The sequence below is a fragment of the Petromyzon marinus genome, chromosome 31 (assembly GCF_048934315.1).
Source record: "Petromyzon marinus isolate PM22_M1 ecotype Great Lakes invasive population chromosome 31, UKy_Petmar_22M1.pri1.0, whole genome shotgun sequence".
Classification (NCBI taxonomy): Eukaryota; Metazoa; Chordata; class Hyperoartia; order Petromyzontiformes; family Petromyzontidae; genus Petromyzon; species Petromyzon marinus.
Window position 1 is genome coordinate 10,763,996 of NC_133697.1, and position 20,177 is coordinate 10,784,172.

Consider the following 20,177-nt stretch of genomic DNA (forward strand, 5'->3'; position numbering starts at 1 on the left):
CACAGCATCGGCCAATTTTGATAACCAAGGTTTTATGATTCATAAAACCTTGGTTTTATGAAACTCACGACCGCTGGTGTACAAAACCAGTGCTCTAACCCCTAAGCTATGGAGCCATCTGAGTGGGGAGTTGTATCAACTTCTAAGGGAACGTGGAACTAATATCCGCAAAAAATAAGCTACACCAAATACGCAAAAACGTGGCCCCCTGAAGAACGGATGAACTATGAAAAAATGCTTTAACGCATGCGCACATTGGAAAATCAATAGAAATAAAACAAGAAAACTAAATTGTGTGCATTATAAAACGCCACACTTATACAGAGAACAACGTTGCTGGCGTGCCCCCTGCTGCCATGAATAAGTAGCAGGTGCTCACACTCGTGCTCAGATTTTAAAAGAACGAATGTAGAACTTCTTTCCAACCATATGTAGCCGACCGCGCTCATCGTAGGTGCCGGGGAAGGACAACAAACTTAACACAAAAAGTAGTACAACATTTCAAAATGTTACCAATGCAGGATGTCAACCGACTTAGAATCTCCAGCTAGAACTGAAGGAACGACCCTCAGTTCACAAGACCAGCGCTTTCACTGCTGAGCAACAGAACTATTCCCATCTATGTCTTAATGCAAGACACATTCAGTGCTATTTTCCGACGACACTTCACAACAAATGTATTTGGACGATATCAATTCAGAAACATTTCAACATTAATACAATATGCTAGGGCCACCTTGGTCCCAGGTGAAATGAACAATGACTTGGTGAGCTCGAACATGGGCCAACTTTTAACAGGTCCCTGCAGGGTGGGCTGGTAGGACAAGTCTCTGCGCTGTCTATTGCTGATTTTACACCCAACAGCACGAGATTTCACTTCGTTAAAGTATTGAAAGGGGACGGACGGACGGACACATTAATCTATTGCAGGCTGGTACACTCAGTTTACAACTTCGTTCCTACCAGTATAAAAAGTATTGAAAGGGGACGGACGGACGGACACATTAATCTATTGCAGGCTGGTACACTCAGTTTACAACTTCGTTCCTACCAGTAAAACCAAGAACTTCTATTTTCAATCACAGTCTCAAGAAGGTGTAAAATAAAAGAGGCCCCAGTGAGAATTGAACTCACGACCCCTGGTTTAACGAAACCAGTGCTCTAACCCCTGAGCTATGGAGCCTGTTGTGACAGTTTTATGCAAACCTCTTGAGGTGAGAACACAATTGAGGAAACATATCACAATACCAAAAAACGGGCACTCTGAGAAACTGGTGACCGATAAAAGGACTATTTTATCGCACACGCACTTTAAAAGTAAAATGTATTCAAACAAGTAAACTCCTAAGTTAGTTGTTGCCCAAAACAATGCCACAACTGTACCAAGTCAGTGCTACCGTGCCCCCTGCTGTTTGATATTAGCATTGCTGAAAACTTTTAAAACAACAGCCTCTAGATTTGTCAATATTGCCGAAGCAGGATGCAAAACTCCAGAGGCCCCAGCGAGAATTGAACTCGCGACCCCTGGTTTACAAGACCAGTGCTCTAACCACTGAGCTATGGAGCCACTCCTTTTCGACACCTTCAAATGCAGAATAAAAAGCTCACAAAACCTGTTAACGCAAGATGCTACCAATGCCTCAGGTGAGAAGTTAATTGCGATGTGGCCAAAAACGACAAATTGCGTAACACAGCTTCATGTTAACTTGACCATGTTAGCGACTCATGACTTGGGAAGTTTGAATTCAAATACGTACACATATGACACTTCTAAATAATAACTTTCGGGTGGGAATAATCCGGAAAAAACTGCCACATTACTGTGAAATACGAGGTCCAAATTGCATCCCGGTTTCCTTAATAGTGAATCGGTGCTCTCCCACAGCATCGGCCAATTTTGAAAAGCAAGGGTTTTAATGTTTCACTCAGTCTCTTTGAAGAATAAGCAAAAAGAAGGAGCTAGTGAGAATTGAACTCACGACCCCTGGTTTACAAAACCAGTGCTCTACCCCCTGAGCTATGGAGCCATCGGAGTGCTTAGTTGTATCAACTTCTAAGGGAATGTCGAACTAATATCCCAATAAAATTAGCTACACCAAATACGCAAAAACGTGGCCCTCTGAAGAACGGATGAACTATGAAAAAATGTTTTAACACATGCGCACATTGGAAAATAAAATTAAAATCAAACAAGAAAACTAAATTGTGTGCATTATAAAACGCCACATTTATACCGAACAAAGTTACTGGCGTGCCCCCTGCTGCCATGAATAAGTAGCAGGTGCTCACACTCGTGCTCAGATTTTAAAAGTACGAATGTAGAACATCTTTCGTACCATATGTAGCCGACCGCGCTCATCATAGGTGCGGGGGAAGGACAACAAACTTAACACACAAAGTAGCACAACATTTCAAAATGTTACCAATGCAGGATGTCAACCGACTTATAATCTCCAGCTAGAACTGAAGGCACGACCCTCAGTTCACAAGACCAGCGCTTTCACTGCTGAGCAACAGAACTATTCCCATCTATGTCTTAATGCAAGACCCATTCAGTGCTATTTTCCGACGACACTTCACAACAAATGTATTTGGACGATATCAATTCAGAAACATTTCAACATTAATACAATATGCTAGGGCCACCTTGGTCCTGGGTGAAATTAACAATGACTTGGTGCGCTCTCACATGGGTCAAGTCTCTGCGCTGTCTATTGCTGATTTTACACCCAACAGCACGAGATTTCACTTCGTTAATGTGTTGAAAGGGGACGGACGGACGCATTAATCTATTGCAGGCTGGTACACTCAGTTTACAACTTCGTTCCTACCAGTAAAACCAAGAACTTCTATTTTCAATCACAGTCTCAAGAAGGTGTAAAATAAAAGAGGCCCCAGTGAGAATTGAACTCACGACCCCTGGTTTACGAAACCAGTGCTCTAACCCCTGAGCTATGGAGCCTGTTGGTTACAGTTTTATGCAAACCTCTTGAGGTGAGAACACAATTGAGGAAACATATCACAATACCAAAAACCGGGCTCTCTGAGAGACTGGTGACCGATAGGACGACTATTTTATCGCACACGCACTTTAAAAGTAAAAATGTATTCAAACAAGTAAACTCCTAAGTTAGTTGTTGCCCAAAACAATGCCACAACTGTACCAAGTCAGTGCTACCGTGCCCCCTGCTGTTTGATATTGGCATTGCTGAAAACTTAAAAAAAGAGCGTCTAGATTTGTCAATATTGCCGAAGCAGGATGCAAAACTCCAGAGGCCCCAGCGAGAATTGAACTCGCGACCCCTGGTTTACAAGACCAGTGCTCTAACCACTGAGCTATGGAGCCACTCCTTTTCGACACCTTCAAATGCAGAATAAAAAGCTCACAAAACCTGTTAACGCAAGATGCTACCAATGCCTCAGGTGAGAAGTTAATTGCGATGTGGCCAAAAACGACAAATTGCGTAACACAGCTTCATGTTAACTTGACCATGTTAGCGACTCATGACTTGGGAAGTTTGAATTCAAATACGTACACATATGACACTTCTAAATAATAACTTTAGGGTGGGAATAATCCGGAAAAAACTGCCACATTACTGTGAAATACGAGGTCCAAATTGCATCCCGGTTTCCTTAATAGTGAATCGGTGCTCTCCCACAGCATCGGCCAATTTTGAAAAGCAAGGGTTTTAATGTTTCACTCAGTCTCTTTGAAGAATAAGCAAAAAGAAGGAGCTAGTGAGAATTGAACTCACGACCCCTGGTTTACAAAACCAGTGCTCTACCCCCTGAGCTATGGAGCCATCTGAGTGCTTTGTTGTATCAACTTCTAAGGGAATGTCGAACTAATATCCCAATAAAATTAGCTACACCAAATACGCAAAAACGTGGCCCTCTGAAGAACGGATGAACTATGAAAAAATGCTTTAACACATGCGCACATTGGAAAATAAAATTAAAATCAAACAAGAAAACTAAATTGTGTGCATTATAAAACGCCACACTTATACCGAACAACGTTGCTGGCGTGTCCCCTGCTGCCATGAATAAGTAGCAGGTGCTCACACTCGTGCTCAGATTTAAAAAGTACGAATGTAGAACATCTTTCGTATCATATGTAGCCGACCGCGCTCATCATAGGTGCGGGGGAAGGACAACACACTTAACACACAAAGTAGCACAACATTTCAAAATGTTACCAATGCAGGATGTCAACCGACTTATAATCTCCAGCTAGAACTGAAGGCACGACCCTCAGTTCACAAGACCAGCGCTTTCACTGCTGAGCAACAGAACTATTCCCATCTATGTCTTAATGCAAGACACATTCAGTGCTATTTTCCGACGACACTTCACAACAAATGTATTTGGACGATATCAATTCAGAAACATTTCAACATTAATACAATATGCTAGGGCCACCTTGGTCCTGGGTGAAATTAACAATGACTTGGTGCGCTCCCACATGGGTCAACTTTTAACTGGTCCCTGCAGGGTGGGCTGGTAGGACAAGTCTCTGCGCTGTCTATTGCTGATTTTACACCCAACAGCACGAGATTTCACTTCGTTAAAGTATTGAAAGGGGACGGACGGACACATTAATCTATTGCAGGCTGGTACACTCAGTTTACAACTTCGTTCCTACTCTGTAAAACCAAGAACTTCTATTTTCAATCACAGTCTCAATAAGGTGTAGAATAAAAGAGGCCCCAGTGAGAATTGAACTCACGACCCCTGGTTTACGAAACCAGTGCTCTAACCCCTGAGCTATGGAGCCTGTTTGTGACAGTTTAATGCAAACCTCTTGAGGTGAGAACAAAATTGAGGAAACATATTACAATACCAAAAACCGGGCTCTCTGAGAAACTGGTGACCGACAAAACGACTATTTTATCGCACACGCACTTTAAAAGTAAAAATGTATTCAAACAAGTAAACTCCTAAGTTAGTTGTTGCCCAAAACAATGCCACAACTGTACCAAGTCAGTGCTACCGTGCCCCCTGCTGTTTGATATTAGCATTGCTGAAAACTTAAAAAAAACAGCCTCTAGATTTGTCAATATTGCCGAAGTAGGATGCAAAACTCCAGAGGCCCCAGCGAGAATTGAACTCGCGACCCCTGGTTTACAAGACCAGTGCTCTAACCACTGAGCTATGGAGCCACACCTTTTCGCCACCTCCAAATGCAGAATAAAAAGCTCACAAAACCCGTTAACGCAAGATGCTACCAATGCCTCAGGTGAGAAGTTAATTGCGATGTGGCCAAAAACGACAAATTGCGTAACACAGCTTCATGTTAACTTGACCATGTTAGCGACTCATGACTTGGGAAGTTTGAATTCAAATACGTACACATATGACACTTCTAAATAATAACTTTCGGGTGGGAATAACCCATAAAAAACTGCCACATTACTGTGAAATACGAGGTCCAAATTGCATGCCGGTTTGCTTAATAGTGACTCGGTGATCTCCCACAGCATCGGCCAATTTTGAAAACCAAGGGTTTTAATGTTTCACTCAGTCTCTTTGAAGAATAAGCAAAAAGAAGGTATAAATAATTGAACTCACGACCCCTGATTTACTAAACCAGTGCTCTAATCCCTCAGCTATGGAGCCATCTGAGGGGTACGTTGTATCAACTTCTAAGGGAATGTCGAACTAATATCCCAATAAAATTAGCTACACCAAATACGCAAAAACGTGGCCCTCTGAAGAACGGATGAACTATGAAAAAATGCTTTAACACATGCGCACATTGGAAAATAAAATTAAAATCAAACAAGAAAACTAAATTGTGTGCATTATAAAACGCCACACTTATACCGAACAACGTTGCTGGCGTGCCCCCTGCTGCCATGAATAAGTAGCAGGTGCTCACACTGGTGCTCAGATTTTAAAAGGACGAATGTAGAACATCTTTCGTACCATATGTAGCCGACCGCGCTCATCATAGGTGCGGGGGAAGGACAACAAACTTAACACACAAAGTAGCACAACATTTCAAAATGTTACCAATGCAGGATGTCAACCGACTTATAATCTCCAGCTAGAACTGAAGGCACGACCCTCAGTTCACAAGACCAGCGCTTTCACTGCTGAGCAACAGAACTATTCCCATCTATGTCTTAATGCAAGACCCATTCAGTGCTATTTTCCGACGACACTTCACAACAAATGTATTTGGACGATATCAATTCAGAAACATTTCAACATTAATACAATATGCTAGGGCCACCTTGGTCCTGGGTGAAATTAACAATGACTTGGTGCGCTCTCACATGGGTCAACTTTTAACTGGTCCCTGCAGGGTGGGCTGGTAGGACAAGTCTCTGCGCTGTCTATTGCTGATTTTACACCCAACAGCACGAGATTTCACTTCGTTAAAGTATTGAAAGGGGACGGACGGACACATTAATCTATTGCAGGCTGGTACACTCAGTTTACAACTTCGTTCCTACCCAGTAAAACCAAGAACTTCTATTTTCAATCACAGTCTCAAGAAGGTGTAAAATAAAAGAGGCCCGAGTGAGACTTGAATTCACGACCCCTGGTTTACGAAACCAGTGCTCTAACCCCTAAGCTATGGAGCCTGTTGGTGGCAGTTTTATGCAAACCTCTTGAGGTGAGAACACAATTGAGGAAACATATCACAATACCAAAAACCTGGCTCTCTGAGAAACTGGTGACCGATAAAACGACTATTTTATCGCACACGCACTTTAAAAGTAAAAATGTATTCAAACAAGTAAACTCCTAAGTTAGTTGCACAAAAGAATGCTACACCTGCACCAAGTCAGTTCTACCGTGCCCCCTGCTGTATGTTATTAGCATTGCTGAAAACTTAAAAGAACAGCCTTTTGATATGTCAATATTGCCGAAGCAGGATGCAAAACTACAGAGGCCCCAGCGAGAATTGAACTCGCGACCCCTGGTTTACAAGACCGGTGCTGTAACCAAACTCTCACACAGCTTAAAGGTCGTGATCTAAGCGTGGCTTCTCTCACTCCAGCGCTGTCCTCCAGACAGTCTCGTCCCTTCACCTGATGAAGGCCGCTTATGTTGTGGCCGAAACGTCGTGATTTTTTGTTACTTTATTTTCACCTACGTGACTTTACCGAATAGAACCAAAGAGTAAGTAGCAGGTGCTCACACTCGTGCTAAGATTGTAAAAGTACGAATGTAGAACTTCTTTCGTACCATATGTAGCTGACCGCGCTCATCGTAGGTGCAGGACGACAACAAACTTAACACAAAAAGTAGTACAACATTTCAAAATGTTACCAATGCATGATGTCAACCGACTTATAATCTCCAGCTAGAACTGAAGGCACGACCCTCAGTTCACAAGACCAGCGCTTTCACTGCTGAGCAACAGAACTATTCCCATCTATGCCTGAATGCAAGACCCATTCAGTGCGATTTTCCGACGACCCTTCACAACAAATGTATTTGGACGATATCAATTCAGAAACTTTTCAACATTAATACAAGATGCTACGGCCACCTTGGTCCCAGGTGAAATGAACAATGACTTGGTGCGCTCGAACATGGGCCAACTTGTAAAACAAAGAACTTACAATTTCAATCACAGTCTCAAGAAGGTGTAAAATAAAAGAGGCCCCAGTGAGAATTGAACTCACGACCCCTGGTTTACGAAACCAGTGCTCTAACCCCTGAGCTATGGAGCCTGTTGGTGACAGTTTTATGCAACCTCTTGAGGTGAGAACACAATTGAGGAACCATATCACAATACCAAAAACCTGGCTCTCTGAGAAACTGGTGACCGATAAAACGACTATTTTATCGCACACGCACTTTAAAAGTAAAAATGTATTCAAACAAGTAAACTCCTAAGTTAGTTGTTGCACAAAAGAATGCCACACCTGCACCAAGTCAGTGCTACCGTGCCCCCTGCTGTTTGTTATTAGCATTGCTGAAAACTTAAAAGAACAGCGTCTAGATTTGTCAATATTGCCGAAGCAGGATGCAAAACTACACAGCCCCCAGCGAAAATTGAACTCGCGACTCCTGGTTTACAAGACCAGTGGTCTTTCCAATGAGCTATGGAGCCACTCCATTACTGCATCTGCAAATTCAAAAGCTCACAAAACCTGTTAATGAAAGAGGGCACCAATGCCTCAACTGAGAAGTTAATTGCGAAGTGGACAAAAACGACAAATTGCGTAACACAGCTGCATGTAAACTTGACCATGTTAGCAGCTCATGACTTGGGAAGTTTGAATTTAAATACGTACACATATGACACTTCTAAATAATACCTTTCGGGTGGGAATAATCCGGAAAAAACTGCCACATTACTGTGAAATACTAGGTCCAAATTGCATCCCTGTTTCCTTAATAGTGACTCGGTGATCTCCCACATCATAGGCCAATTTTGAAAACCAAGGGTTTTATGATTCACTCAGTCTCTTTGAAGTATAAGCAAAAACAAGGCCCCAGTGAGAATTGAACTCACGACCCCTGGTTTACGAAACCAGTGCTCTAACCCCTGAGCTATGGAGCCTTTTGGTGACAGTTTTATGCCAACCTCTTGAGGTGAGAACACAATTGAGGAAACATATCACAATACCAAAAACCGGGCTCTCTGAGAAACTGGTGACCGATAAAAACGAATAATTTTATTGCACACGCACTTTAAAAGTAAAAATGTATTCAAACAAGTAAACTCCTAAGTGAGTTGTTGCCCAAAACAATGCCACACCTGCACCCAGTCAGTGCTACCGTGCCCCCTGCTGTTTGTTATTAGCATTGCTGAAAACTTAAAAGAACAGTCTCTAGATTTGTCAATATTGCCGAAGCAGGATGCAAAACTACACAGCCCCCAGCGAGAGATTGAACTCGCGACCCCTGGTTTACAAGACCAGTGCTCTAAACACTGAGCTATGGAGCCACCCTGTTCGACACCTTCAAATGCAGAATTAAAAAGCTCACAAAACCTGTTAACGCAAGATGCTACCAATGCCTCAGGTGAGAAGTTAATTGCGATGTGGCCAAAAACGACAAATTGCGTAACACAGCTTCATGTAAACTTGACCATGTTAGCAACTCATGACTTGGGAAGTTTGAATTTAAATACGTACACATATGACACTTCTAAATAATAACTTTCGGGTGGGAATAATCCAGAAAAAAATTGCCACATTACTGTGAAATACGAGGTCCAAATTACATCCCGGTTTCCTTAATAGTGAATCGGTGCTCTCCCACAGCATCGGCCAATTTTGAAAACCAAGGGATTTATGATTCACTCAGTCTCTTTGAAGAATAAGCAAAAAGAAGAAGCTGGTAAGAATTGAACTCACGACCCCTGGTTTACAAAACCTGTGCTCTACCCCCTGAGCTATAGAGCCATCTGAGTGGGGAGTTGTATCAACTTCTAAGGGAATGTCGAACTAATATCCCAACAAAATTAGCTACACCAAATATGCAAAAACGTGGCCCTCTGAAGAACGGATAAACTATGAAAAAATGCTTTAACACATGCGCACATTGGAAAATAAATAAAAATAAAACTAGGTTGTGTGCATTATAAAACGCCACACTTAAACCGAACAACGTTGCTGGCGTGCCCCCTGCTGCCATGAATAAGTAGCAGATCCTCACACTCGTGCTCAGATTTTAAAAGTACGAATGTAGAACTTCTTTCGGACCGTATGTAGCCGACCGCGCTCATCGTAGATGCGGGTGAAGGACAACAAACTTAACACAAAAAGTAGTACAATATTTCAAAATGTTACAAATGCAGTATGTCAACCGACTTATAACCTCCATCTAGAACTGAAGGCACGACCCTCAGTTTACAAAACCAGCGCTTTCACTGCTGAGCAACAGAGCTACTCCCATCCATGTCTTACTGCAAGCCACATTCAGTGCTATTTTCCGACGACACTTCACAACAAATGTATTTGGACGATATCAATTCAGAAACATTTCAACATTAATACAAGATGCTAGGGCCACCTTGGTCCCAGGTGAAATGAACAATGACTTGGTGCGCTCGAACATGGGCCAACTTGTAAAACCAAGAACTTCTATTTTCAATCACAGTCTCAAGAAGGTGTAAAATAAAAGAGGCCCCAGTGAGAATTGAACTCACGACCCCTGGTTTACGAAACCAGTGCTCTAACCCCTGAGCTATGGAGCCTGTTGGTGGCAGTTTTACGCCAACCTCTTGAGGTGAGAACACAATTGAGGAAACATATCACAATACCAAAAACCTGGCTCTCTGAGAAACTGGTGACCGATAGGACGACTATTTTATCGCACACGCACTTTAAAAGTAAAAATGTATTCAAACAAGTAAACTCCTAAGTTAGTTGTTGCCCAAAACAATGCCACAACTGTACCAAGTCAGTGCTACCGTGCCCCCTGCTGTTTGATATTGGCATTGCTGAAAACTTAAAAAAGAGCGTCTAGATTTGTCAATATTGCCGAAGCAGGATGCAAAACTCCAGAGGCCCCAGCGAGAATTGAACTCGCGACCCCTGGTTTACAAGACCAGTGCTCTAACCACTGAGCTATGGAGCCACTCCTGTTCGACACCTTCAAATGCAGAATAAAAAGCTCACAAAACCTGTTAACGCAAGATGCTACCAATGCCTCAGGTGAGAAGTTAATTGCGATGTGGCCAAAAACGACAAATTGCGTAACACAGCTTCATGTTAACTTGACCATGTTAGCGACTCATGACTTGGGAAGTTTGAATTCAAATACGTACACATATGACACTTCTAAATAATAACTTTCGGGTGGGAATAATCCGGAAAAAACTGCCACATTACTGTGAAATACGAGGTCCAAATTGCATCCCGGTTTCCTTAATAGTGAATCGGTGCTCTCCCACAGCATCGGCCAATTTTGAAAAGCAAGGGTTTTAATGTTTCACTCAGTCTCTTTGAAGAATAAGCAAAAAGAAGGAGCTAGTGAGAATTGAACTCACGACCCCTGGTTTACAAAACCAGTGCTCTACCCCCTGAGCTATGGAGCCATCTGAGTGCTTAGTTGTATCAACTTCTAAGGGAATGTCGAACTAATATCCCAATAAAATTAGCTACACCAAATACGCAAAAACGTGGCCCTCTGAAGAACGGATGAACTATGAAAAAATGCTTTAACACATGCGCACATTGGAAAATAAAATTAAAATCAAACAAGAAAACTAAATTGTGTGCATTATAAAACGCCACACTTATACCGAACAACGTTGCTGGCGTGTCCCCTGCTGCCATGAATAAGTAGCAGGTGCTCACACTCGTGCTCAGATTTAAAAAGTACGAATGTAGAACATCTTTCGTATCATATGTAGCCGACCGCGCTCATCATAGGTGCGGGGGAAGGACAACACACTTAACACACAAAGTAGCACAACATTTCAAAATGTTACCAATGCAGGATGTCAACCGACTTATAATCTCCAGCTAGAACTGAAGGCACGACCCTCAGTTCACAAGACCAGCGCTTTCACTGCTGAGCAACAGAACTATTCCCATCTATGTCTTAATGCAAGACACATTCAGTGCTATTTTCCGACGACACTTCACAACAAATGTATTTGGACGATATCAATTCAGAAACATTTCAACATTAATACAATATGCTAGGGCCACCTTGGTCCTGGGTGAAATTAACAATGACTTGGTGCGCTCCCACATGGGTCAACTTTTAACTGGTCCCTGCAGGGTGGGCTGGTAGGACAAGTCTCTGCGCTGTCTATTGCTGATTTTACACCCAACAGCACGAGATTTCACTTCGTTAAAGTATTGAAAGGGGACGGACGGACACATTAATCTATTGCAGGCTGGTACACTCAGTTTACAACTTCGTTCCTACTCTGTAAAACCAAGAACTTCTATTTTCAATCACAGTCTCAATAAGGTGTAGAATAAAAGAGGCCCCAGTGAGAATTGAACTCACGACCCCTGGTTTACGAAACCAGTGCTCTAACCCCTGAGCTATGGAGCCTGTTTGTGACAGTTTTATGCAAACCTCTTGAGGTGAGAACACAATTGAGGAAACATATCACAATACCAAAAACCTGGCTCTCTGAGAAACTGGTGACCGACAAAACGACTATTTTATCGCACACGCACTTTAAAAGTAAAAATGTATTCAAACAAGTAAACTCCTAAGTTAGTTGTTGCCCAAAACAATGCCACAACTGTACCAAGTCAGTGCTACCGTGCCCCCTGCTGTTTGATATTAGCATTGCTGAAAACTTAAAAAAAACAGCCTCTAGATTTGTCAATATTGCCGAAGCAGGATGCAAAACTACACAGCCCCCAGCGAAAATTGAACTCGCGACTCCTGGTTTACAAGACCAGTGGTCTTTCCAATGAGCTATGGAGCCACTCCATTACTGCATCTGCAAATTCAAAAGCTCACAAAACCTGTTAATGAAAGAGGGCACCAATGCCTCAACTGAGAAGTTAATTGCGAAGTGGACAAAAACGACAAATTGCGTAACACAGCTGCATGTAAACTTGACCATGTTAGCAGCTCATGACTTGGGAAGTTTGAATTTAAATACGTACACATATGACACTTCTAAATAATACCTTTCGGGTGGGAATAATCCGGAAAAAACTGCCACATTACTGTGAAATACTAGGTCCAAATTGCATCCCTGTTTCCTTAATAGTGACTCGGTGATCTCCCACATCATAGGCCAATTTTGAAAACCAAGGGTTTTATGATTCACTCAGTCTCTTTGAAGTATAAGCAAAAACAAGGCCCCAGTGAGAATTGAACTCACGACCCCTGGTTTACGAAACCAGTGCTCTAACCCCTGAGCTATGGAGCCTTTTGGTGACAGTTTTATGCCAACCTCTTGAGGTGAGAACACAATTGAGGAAACATATCACAATACCAAAAACCGGGCTCTCTGAGAAACTGGTGACCGATAAAAACGAATAATTTTATTGCACACGCACTTTAAAAGTAAAAATGTATTCAAACAAGTAAACTCCTAAGTGAGTTGTTGCCCAAAACAATGCCACACCTGCACCCAGTCAGTGCTACCGTGCCCCCTGCTGTTTGTTATTAGCATTGCTGAAAACTTAAAAGAACAGTCTCTAGATTTGTCAATATTGCCGAAGCAGGATGCAAAACTACACAGCCCCCAGCGAGAGATTGAACTCGCGAGCCCCTGGTTTACAAGACCAGTGCTCTAAACACTGAGCTATGGAGCCACCCTGTTCGACACCTTCAAATGCAGAATTAAAAAGCTCACAAAACCTGTTAACGCAAGATGCTACCAATGCCTCAGGTGAGAAGTTAATTGCGATGTGGCCAAAAACGACAAATTGCGTAACACAGCTTCATGTAAACTTGACCATGTTAGCAACTCATGACTTGGGAAGTTTGAATTTAAATACGTACACATATGACACTTCTAAATAATAACTTTCGGGTGGGAATAATCCAGAAAAAAATTGCCACATTACTGTGAAATACGAGGTCCAAATTACATCCCGGTTTCCTTAATAGTGAATCGGTGCTCTCCCACAGCATCGGCCAATTTTGAAAACCAAGGGATTTATGATTCACTCAGTCTCTTTGAAGAATAAGCAAAAAGAAGAAGCTGGTAAGAATTGAACTCACGACCCCTGGTTTACAAAACCTGTGCTCTACCCCCTGAGCGATAGAGCCATCTGAGTGGGGAGTTGTATCAACTTCTAAGGGAATGTCGAACTAATATCCCAACAAAATTAGCTACACCAAATATACAAAAACGTGGCCCTCTGAAGAACGGATAAACTATGAAAAAATGCTTTAACACATGCGCACATTGGAAAATAAATAAAAATAAAACTAGGTTGTGTGCATTATAAAACGCCACACTTAAACCGAACAACGTTGCTGGCGTGCCCCCTGCTGCCATGAATAAGTAGCAGATCCTCACACTCGTGCTCAGATTTTAAAAGTACGAATGTAGAACTTCTTTCGGACCGTATGTAGCCGACCGCGCTCATCGTAGATGCGGGTGAAGGACAACAAACTTAACACAAAAAGTAGTACAATATTTCAAAATGTTACAAATGCAGTATGTCAACCGACTTATAACCTCCATCTAGAACTGAAGGCACGACCCTCAGTTTACAAAACCAGCGCTTTCACTGCTGAGCAACAGAGCTACTCCCATCCATGTCTTACTGCAAGCCACATTCAGTGCTATTTTCCAACGACACTTCACAACAAATGTATTTGGACGATATCAATTCAGAAACATTTCAACATTAATACAAGATGCTAGGGCCACCTTGGTCCCAGGTGAAATGAACAATGACTTGGTGCGCTCGAACATGGGCCAACTTGTAAAACCAAGAACTTCTATTTTCAATCACAGTCTCAAGAAGGTGTAAAATAAAAGAGGCCCCAGTGAGAATTGAACTCACGACCCCTGGTTTACGAAACCAGTGCTCTAACCCCTGAGCTATGGAGCCTGTTGGTGGCAGTTTTACGCCAACCTCTTGAGGTGAGAACACAATTGAGGAAACATATCACAATACCAAAAACCTGGCTCTCTGAGAAACTGGTGACCGATAGGACGACTATTTTATCGCACACGCACTTTAAAAGTAAAAATGTATTCAAACAAGTAAACTCCTAAGTTAGTTGTTGCCCAAAACAATGCCACAACTGTACCAAGTCAGTGCTACCGTGCCCCCTGCTGTTTGATATTGGCATTGCTGAAAACTTAAAAAAGAGCGTCTAGATTTGTCAATATTGCCGAAGCAGGATGCAAAACTCCAGAGGCCCCAGCGCGAATTGAACTCGCGACCCCTGGTTTACAAGACCAGTGCTCTAACCACTGAGCTATGGAGCCACTCCTTTTCGACACCTTCAAATGCAGAATAAAAAGCTCACAAAACCTGTTAACGCAAGATGCTACCAATGCCTCAGGTGAGAAGTTAATTGCGATGTGGCCAAAAACGACAAATTGCGTAACACAGCTTCATGTTAACTTGACCATGTTAGCGACTCATGACTTGGGAAGTTTGAATTCAAATACGTACACATATGACACTTCTAAATAATAACTTTCGGGTGGGAATAATCCGGAAAAAACTGCCACATTACTGTGAAATACGAGGTCCAAATTGCATCCCGGTTTCCTTAATAGTGAATCGGTGCTCTCCCACAGCATCGGCCAATTTTGAAAAGCAAGGGTTTTAATGTTTCACTCAGTCTCTTTGAAGAATAAGCAAAAAGAAGGAGCTAGTGAGAATTGAACTCACGACCCCTGGTTTACAAAACCAGTGCTCTACCCCCTGAGCTATGGAGCCATCTGAGTGCTTAGTTGTATCAACTTCTAAGGGAATGTCGAACTAATATCCCAATAAAATTAGCTACACCAAATACGCAAAAACGTGGCCCTCTGAAGAACGGATGAACTATGAAAAAATGCTTTAACACATGCGCACATTGGAAAATAAAATTAAAATCAAACAAGAAAACTAAATTGTGTGCATTATAAAACGCCACACTTATACCGAACAACGTTGCTGGCGTGCCCCCTGCTGCCATGAATAAGTAGCAGGTGCTCACACTGGTGCTCAGATTTTAAAAGGACGAATGTAGAACATCTTTCGTACCATATGTAGCCGACCGCGCTCATCATAGGTGCGGGGGAAGGACAACAAACTTAACACACAAAGTAGCACAACATTTCAAAATGTTACCAATGCAGGATGTCAACCGACTTATAATCTCCAGCTAGAACTGAAGGCACGACCCTCAGTTCACAAGACCAGCGCTTTCACTGCTGAGCAACAGAACTATTCCCATCTATGTCTTAATGCAAGACCCATTCAGTGCTATTTTCCGACGACACTTCACAACAAATGTATTTGGACGATATCAATTCAGAAACATTTCAACATTAATACAATATGCTAGGGCCACCTTGGTCCTGGGTGAAATTAACAATGACTTGGTGCGCTCTCACATGGGTCAACTTTTAACTGGTCCCTGCAGGGTGGGCTGGTAGGACAAGTCTCTGCGCTGTCTATTGCTGATTTTACACCCAACAGCACGAGATTTCACTTCGTTAAAGTATTGAAAGGGGATGGACGGACACATTAATCTATTGCAGGCTGGTACACTCAGTTTACAACTTCGTTCCTACCCAGTAAAACCAAGAACTTCTATTTTCAATCACAGTCTCAAGAAGGTGTAAAATAAAAGAGGCCCGAGTGAGACTTGAATTCACGACCCCTGGTTTACGAAACCAGTGCTCTAACCCCTAAGCTATGGAGCCTGTTGGTGGCAGTTTATTGCAAACCTCTTGAGGTGAGAACACAATTGAGGAAACATATCACAATACCAAAAACCTGGCTCTCTGAGAAACTGGTGACCGATAAAACGACTATTTTATCGCACACGCACTTTAAAAGTAAAAATGTATTCAAACAAGTAAACTCCTAAGATAGTTGTTGCACAAAACAATGCCACACCTGCACCAAGTCAGTGCTACCGTGCCCCCTGCTGTTTGTTATTAGCATTGCTGAATACTTAAAAGAACACCCTCTAGATATGTCAATATTGCCGAAGCAGGATGCAAAACTACACAGCCCCCAGCGAGACATCAACTCGCGACCCCTGGTTTACAAGACCGGTGCTGTAACCAAACTCTCACACAGCTTAAAGGTCGTGATCTAAGCGTGGCTTCTCTCACTCCAGCGCTGTCCTCCAGACAGTCTCGTCCCTTCACCTGATGAAGGCCGCTTATGTTGTGGCCGAAACGTCGTGATTTTTTGTTACTTTATTTTCACCTACGTGACTTTACCGAATAGAACCAAAGAGTAAGTAGCAGGTGCTCACACTCGTGCTAAGATTGTAAAAGTACGAATGTAGAACTTCTTTCGTACCATATGTAGCTGACCGCGCTCATCGTAGGTGCAGGACGACAACAAACTAAACAAAAAAGTAGTACAACATTTCAAAATGTTACCAATGCATGATGTCAACCGACTTATAATCTCCAGCTAGAACTGAAGGCACGACCCTCAGTTCACAAGACCAGCGCTTTCACTGCTGAGCAACAGAACTATTCCCATCGATGCCTGAATGCAAGACCCATTCAGTGCTATTTTACGACGACCCTTCACAACAAATGTATTTGGACCATATCAATTCAGAAACTTTTCAACATTAATACAAGATGCTACGGCCACCTTGGTCCCAGGTGAAATGAACAATGACTTGGTGCGCTCGAACATGGGCCAACTTGTAAAACCAAGAACTTACATTTTCAATCACAGTCTCAAGAAGGTGTAAAATAAAAGAGGCCCCAGTGAGAATTGAACTCACGACCCCTGGTTTACGAAACCAGTGCTCTAACCCCTGAGCTTTGGAGCCTGTTGGTGACAGTTTTATGCAACCTCTTGAGGTGAGAACACAATTGAGGAAACATATCACAATACCAAAAACCTGGCTCTCTGAGAAACTGGTGACCGATAAAACGACTATTTTATCGCACACGCACTTTAAAAGTAAAAATGTATTCAAACAAGTAAACTCCTAAGTTAGTTGCACAAAAGAATGCCACACCTGCACCAAGTCAGTTCTACCGTGCCCCCTGCTGTATGTTATTAGCATTGCTGAAAACTTAAAAGAACAGCCTTTTGATATGTCAATATTGCCGAAGCAGGATGCAAAACTACAGAGGCCCCAGCGAGAATTGAACTCGCGACCCCTGGTTTACAAGACCGGTGCTGTAACCAAACTCTCACACAGCTTAAAGGTCGTGATCTAAGCGTGGCTTCTCTCACTCCAGCGCTGTCCTCCAGACAGTCTCGTCCCTTCACCTGATGAAGGCCGCTTATGTTGTGGCCGAAACGTCGTGATTTTTTGTTACTTTATTTTCACCTACGTGACTTTACCGAATAGAACCAAAGAGTAAGTAGCAGGTGCTCACACTCGTGCTAAGATTGTAAAAGTACGAATGTAGAACTTCTTTCGTACCATATGTAGCTGACCGCGCTCATCGTAGGTGCAGGACGACAACAAACTTAACACAAAAAGTAGTACAACATTTCAAAATGTTACCAATGCATGATGTCAACCGACTTATAATCTCCAGCTAGAACTGAAGGCACGACCCTCAGTTCACAAGACCAGCGCTTTCACTGCTGAGCAACAGAACTATTCCCATCTATGCCTGAATGCAAGACCCATTCAGTGCGATTTTCCGACGACCCTTCACAACAAATGTATTTGGACGATATCAATTCAGAAACTTTTCAACATTAATACAAGATGCTACGGCCACCTTGGTCCCAGGTGAAATGAACAATGACTTGGTGCGCTCGAACATGGGCCAACTTGTAAAACAAAGAACTTACAATTTCAATCACAGTCTCAAGAAGGTGTAAAATAAAAGAGGCCCCAGTGAGAATTGAACTCACGACCCCTGGTTTACGAAACCAGTGCTCTAACCCCTGAGCTATGGAGCCTGTTGGTGACAGTTTTATGCAACCTCTTGAGGTGAGAACACAATTGAGGAACCATATCACAATACCAAAAACCTGGCTCTCTGAGAAACTGGTGACCGATAAAACGACTATTTTATCGCACACGCACTTTAAAAGTAAAAATGTATTCAAACAAGTAAACTCCTAAGTTAGTTGTTGCACAAAAGAATGCCACACCTGCACCAAGTCAGTGCTACCGTGCCCCCTGCTGTTTGTTATTAGCATTGCTGAAAACTTAAAAGAACAGCGTCTAGATTTGTCAATATTGCCGAAGCAGGATGCAAAACTACACAGCCCCCAGCGAAAATTGAACTCGCGACTCCTGGTTTACAAGACCAGTGGTCTTTCCAATGAGCTATGGAGCCACTCCATTACTGCATCTGCAAATTCAAAAGCTCACAAAACCTGTTAATGAAAGAGGGCACCAATGCCTCAACTGAGAAGTTAATTGCGAAGTGGACAAAAACGACAAATTGCGTAACACAGCTGCATGTAAACTTGACCATGTTAGCAGCTCATGACTTGGGAAGTTTGAATTTAAATACGTACACATATGACACTTCTAAATAATACCTTTCGGGTGGGAATAATCCGGAAAAAACTGCCACATTACTGTGAAATACTAGGTCCAAATTGCATCCCTGTTTCCTTAATAGTGACTCGGTGATCTCCCACATCATAGGCCAATTTTGAAAACCAAGGGTTTTATGATTCACTCAGTCTCTTTGAAGTATAAGCAAAAACAAGGCCCCAGTGAGAATTGAACTCACGACCCCTGGTTTACGAAACCAGTGCTCTAACCCCTGAGCTATGGAGCCTTTTGGTGACAGTTTTATGCCAACCTCTTGAGGTGAGAACACAATTGAGGAAACATATCACAATACCAAAAACCGGGCTCTCTGAGAAACTGGTGACCGATAAAAACGAATAATTTTATTGCACACGCACTTTAAAAGTAAAAATGTATTCAAACAAGTAAACTCCTAAGTGAGTTGTTGCCCAAAACAATGCCACACCTGCACCCAGTCAGTGCTACCGTGCCCCCTGCTGTTTGTTATTAGCATTGCTGAAAACTTAAAAGAACAGTCTCTAGATTTGTCAATATTGCCGAAGCAGGATGCAAAACTACACAGCCCCCAGCGAGAGATTGAACTCGCGACCCCTGGTTTACAAGACCAGTGCTCTAAACACTGAGCTATGGAGCCACCCTGTTCGACACCTTCAAATGCAGAATTAAAAAGCTCACAAAACCTGTTAACGCAAGATGCTACCAATGCCTCAGGTGAGAAGTTAATTGCGATGTGGCCAAAAACGACAAATTGCGTAACACAGCTTCATGTAAACTTGACCATGTTAGCAACTCATGACTTGGGAAGTTTGAATTTAAATACGTACACATATGACACTTCTAAATAATAACTTTCGGGTGGGAATAATCCAGAAAAAAATTGCCACATTACTGTGAAATACGAGGTCCAAATTACATCCCGGTTTCCTTAATAGTGAATCGGTGCTCTCCCACAGCATCGGCCAATTTTGAAAACCAAGGGTTTTATGATTCACTCAGTCTCTTTGAAGAATAAGCAAAAAGAAGAAGCTGGTAAGAATTGAACTCACGACCCCTGGTTTACAAAACCTGTGCTCTTCCCCCTGAGCTATAGAGCCATCTGAGCGGGG

General features: G+C 42.5%; 1 long non-coding RNA gene and 18 other non-coding genes across 20 annotated transcripts in view; all 19 read right to left on the bottom strand.

The window, feature by feature from the left end:
* The window catches only part of LOC116947834 (uncharacterized), a 61,576-nt gene that overhangs the window by 13,231 nt on the left and 28,168 nt on the right, over positions 1-20,177 (bottom strand). The window lies entirely within an intron of this gene.
* On the bottom strand, positions 1,495-1,567 carry TRNAT-UGU (transfer RNA threonine (anticodon UGU)). Its single transcript has one exon. It is a non-coding gene; the product is annotated as a tRNA-Thr (tRNA).
* Positions 2,890-2,962, bottom strand: TRNAT-CGU (transfer RNA threonine (anticodon CGU)). The gene has a single exon. It is a non-coding gene; the product is annotated as a tRNA-Thr (tRNA).
* On the bottom strand, positions 3,274-3,346 carry TRNAT-UGU (transfer RNA threonine (anticodon UGU)). Its single transcript has one exon. It is a non-coding gene; the product is annotated as a tRNA-Thr (tRNA).
* TRNAT-CGU (transfer RNA threonine (anticodon CGU)) lies at positions 4,708-4,780 on the bottom strand. The gene has a single exon. It is a non-coding gene; the product is annotated as a tRNA-Thr (tRNA).
* On the bottom strand, positions 5,093-5,165 carry TRNAT-UGU (transfer RNA threonine (anticodon UGU)). Its single transcript has one exon. It is a non-coding gene; the product is annotated as a tRNA-Thr (tRNA).
* TRNAT-CGU (transfer RNA threonine (anticodon CGU)) lies at positions 7,622-7,694 on the bottom strand. The gene has a single exon. It is a non-coding gene; the product is annotated as a tRNA-Thr (tRNA).
* Positions 8,458-8,530, bottom strand: TRNAT-CGU (transfer RNA threonine (anticodon CGU)). The gene has a single exon. It is a non-coding gene; the product is annotated as a tRNA-Thr (tRNA).
* Positions 8,844-8,917, bottom strand: TRNAT-UGU (transfer RNA threonine (anticodon UGU)). The gene has a single exon. It is a non-coding gene; the product is annotated as a tRNA-Thr (tRNA).
* TRNAT-CGU (transfer RNA threonine (anticodon CGU)) lies at positions 10,099-10,171 on the bottom strand. The gene has a single exon. It is a non-coding gene; the product is annotated as a tRNA-Thr (tRNA).
* On the bottom strand, positions 10,482-10,554 carry TRNAT-UGU (transfer RNA threonine (anticodon UGU)). The gene has a single exon. It is a non-coding gene; the product is annotated as a tRNA-Thr (tRNA).
* TRNAT-CGU (transfer RNA threonine (anticodon CGU)) lies at positions 11,916-11,988 on the bottom strand. Its single transcript has one exon. It is a non-coding gene; the product is annotated as a tRNA-Thr (tRNA).
* TRNAT-CGU (transfer RNA threonine (anticodon CGU)) lies at positions 12,754-12,826 on the bottom strand. Its single transcript has one exon. It is a non-coding gene; the product is annotated as a tRNA-Thr (tRNA).
* On the bottom strand, positions 14,396-14,468 carry TRNAT-CGU (transfer RNA threonine (anticodon CGU)). Its single transcript has one exon. It is a non-coding gene; the product is annotated as a tRNA-Thr (tRNA).
* Positions 14,779-14,851, bottom strand: TRNAT-UGU (transfer RNA threonine (anticodon UGU)). The gene has a single exon. It is a non-coding gene; the product is annotated as a tRNA-Thr (tRNA).
* On the bottom strand, positions 17,313-17,385 carry TRNAT-CGU (transfer RNA threonine (anticodon CGU)). The gene has a single exon. It is a non-coding gene; the product is annotated as a tRNA-Thr (tRNA).
* Positions 18,410-18,482, bottom strand: TRNAT-CGU (transfer RNA threonine (anticodon CGU)). Its single transcript has one exon. It is a non-coding gene; the product is annotated as a tRNA-Thr (tRNA).
* Positions 19,246-19,318, bottom strand: TRNAT-CGU (transfer RNA threonine (anticodon CGU)). Its single transcript has one exon. It is a non-coding gene; the product is annotated as a tRNA-Thr (tRNA).
* On the bottom strand, positions 19,632-19,705 carry TRNAT-UGU (transfer RNA threonine (anticodon UGU)). The gene has a single exon. It is a non-coding gene; the product is annotated as a tRNA-Thr (tRNA).